Source organism: Pteropus vampyrus, unplaced genomic scaffold (genome assembly GCF_000151845.1).
Source record: "Pteropus vampyrus isolate Shadow unplaced genomic scaffold, Pvam_2.0 Scaffold39, whole genome shotgun sequence".
NCBI classification, from domain to species: domain Eukaryota; kingdom Metazoa; phylum Chordata; class Mammalia; order Chiroptera; family Pteropodidae; genus Pteropus; species Pteropus vampyrus.
Window position 1 is genome coordinate 7,033,208 of NW_011888820.1, and position 2,606 is coordinate 7,035,813.

General features: G+C 43.6%; 1 protein-coding gene across 9 annotated transcripts in view; it reads left to right on the top strand.

Annotated features, from left to right (window-relative positions):
• Positions 1–2,056: 2,056 nt before the first annotated feature.
• The window catches only part of CSNK1G3 (casein kinase 1 gamma 3), a 91,734-nt gene continuing 91,184 nt past the window's right edge, over positions 2,057–2,606 (top strand). The window contains exon 1 of one of the 9 annotated variants that reach the window (XM_011358308.2): positions 2,057–2,522. The gene's annotated coding sequence lies outside the window, so the exon portion shown is untranslated. The remainder of the gene's footprint in view (positions 2,523–2,606) is intronic. The other 8 variants (XM_011358303.2, XM_023529594.1, XM_011358312.2 and 5 more) reach the window with 8 other exon arrangements.

A 2,606-nucleotide genomic window follows, 5' to 3' on the forward strand; every position in this document is an offset into this window, starting at 1 on the left:
ATAGGAGACATGGGGACATTTACACTACCTCGGATGTGAGATTAAAGGCACCCAGGAATTTTCCTTTTTTTTTGCTCTTCTCAAGCTCCCACTTGCTAAATTTTTTCCCCCCCCGAAAAATTCATGATAGTCTTAGACTGAAATCATTTTGAAGTAAATTTCTGCTTCATTTTAATAGAAATATATGGGGAAAGCTTGTTGCTCTTTATCCTGTTTTTTTTTTTTTTATATAATAATCATTACAGTTGTTGCATGCCTAAATGGTAGAACAAATATTTACTTATATCTATAGAGGTATAAATTCAACAGAATAAAGTTTCAGGTAATAAAAAATGTGATATTGCTTTAAAAATATAAAAAATATTAATAGACTATAAATATCTGGAGTGGCAGAGCTCAGAAATATGGTGTGACACAAAAAAGTAACTGTATTTAATATATAATAAAGCAAATGAAAAATGCTTACAAATGCTCATTGAGACATCATGCTACAAAACAGTTTGAGTCGAGATGCCTGTAGTTTGGTTTTTCCTTTAGTAATGTATGCTGTTTTGATATAGCCAATTTTTTCTTTACAAGTTAATAGAATGATATGAAAATTTCATTGTCTTCCTACTTAGGTTACCTGCCAGTTTTAATCTATAGGAGCTTCTAGTTCAAATTCTAACAAACAATAATCTTTACTAAAGTGTTTAAAGATGTAAATATTTATTCTAAACCATATCTAGTTTAAAAATGTGATTCAATCATAATTGTATACATGTATTTTTTAAATATCAGAACTTTGAGGGGTGGATAGATGCTCTAGATCACAACTGCTTTTACTTGCTTTCAGGTTTCTAACAGAATGATGGTGGTGTGATAAACACAGTGCTTTTGTTATTACTATTCTTTTAAGACGTGATATCAATCACTTTTTAACCTCCAGTTGGGAAAGAGTGTGGAGAGAGAGATAAAAAAAAAAAAAAAGGGCACTGTTGTACTACAAAAACAAAACCAGCGTCTTTGTATACCAACTACTCCTCTCAGGGGTAGTTAAACCTATCATTGGTCTGGTAAGGCAGGGAGGGAAAATGAGATAAATTCTCAATTATTTTAAAGTGTATGTTTAATTGGAGACTAAAGTTTTGGAAGAGAGAGTGTGCGCTCAGTTTCTTGATTGTTTCTTTTATATATTTTTATATAAAAATATTTTGAAAAGTTTGATAAATGAATATTTAAACATAGCGCCAGGCTGATTTTTCTTCATGCACACCTTTATATCTGACTTTTGAAAGAACTTTAGACAGTCATAGTAATAACAATTTTTTAAAAATCAAAGTTTCAGAGTCCTCTACAATGTCTTCATGGTGGATCGATTTCTATAGTCTACCAAAGTGACATATCTTCATCCCAGTTAACCAACTATGAGAAGAATGTAGTTTTCTGCCTTTGCTATATGGGCAGAAAGGAATAGAAAGTGGAGTCAGAAAACATCCGTTCCAGTTTGTTCTACAACCTGATGACTTGAGTGATGTTTGGCCTCTCAGAACTCCAGGAGGTTCATATGGAAAACTGAAATACTCCCACATTATGTAGTTCAGAGGATTACATTAGCTCACGAACGGATTAGCTGAACCCTAATATAGCACTGGGGTTACAAAAAAGTGGGCGAGATTAAGCTAGTGATGTCACGCTCATAGACCAGGCCCTAAAATTCTTTTGGCACCTGGAGGGCTGTGCTTGCCACACTCGGGAAAAGCCTCGGCACCCTGACTTGAAACAATGGCGCCCTTAGGCTCTTTGCTTGCTCAAGCGGCGGAATTTTTAGCTCTCCTAAACCAGGGAGCGTTTTCTTCCAGCTCTCCTCACAGATCTCGCCAACCCTTTCCTCCCAAGGCGTTTCTCAGAGAGACATAATCGTATCCACAAGCACTCCACACTCCCCCTCACGCACCGCTCGTAAGGTAGGGAGGAAGGAGTGGCTTGGCTTTTATATGCCTTGCCAGCCAATGAGCGGGCTGCCCTTTTTCCGGTCGGGGAGCCGACCAATCCGAGTAAGTCGGGATACTCTTCGGCTCCACTCGGCTCTTTTCGCTGATGCGGGCAGCGTGGGGGCCGCCGCGGCTAGAGACGCTTTCCTTTTTTTATTTTTTTCCATGTGTTCACTTCCGGGTCCGGCGCCGATCCGGATGCCTGAGGCAGAAGGATGTTTGACCTCCGGATAAGCGAGGCGCGCTGTGCATTCATTCCCGGCTGCATCTGTGGCGACAGCAGCGGCCCGGGCGGCGACGCTTCGGCCAGAGGCGGCGGTAGGAGGCAGCAGCAGTAGTGCAGGAACCGAGTCCGAGCCGCGTTACCTCCCTCTCCGGTTCCTTCCCCCCCTACCTCGTTCGCTCCCTCCCTGCGTGGCTCGCTTTCCTCCTCCGGCCGCCGGCGGGTGTGATGTGCCGCGGTCGCTGCCCCCGCCGCCGCTGACTGACGGACTGGGGGCGCCGCCCGCGCCCGGGACCGACCCCGTTGCTCGCGGCCGCGCCTCTAAGGTAAAGCCACCTCCGCGTTGTCGCCAGGCTGGTCGGCCCGGGCCCGGCGGCAGCCTTTGGGTGGCCGCGGCTCCCTCCTTCCCG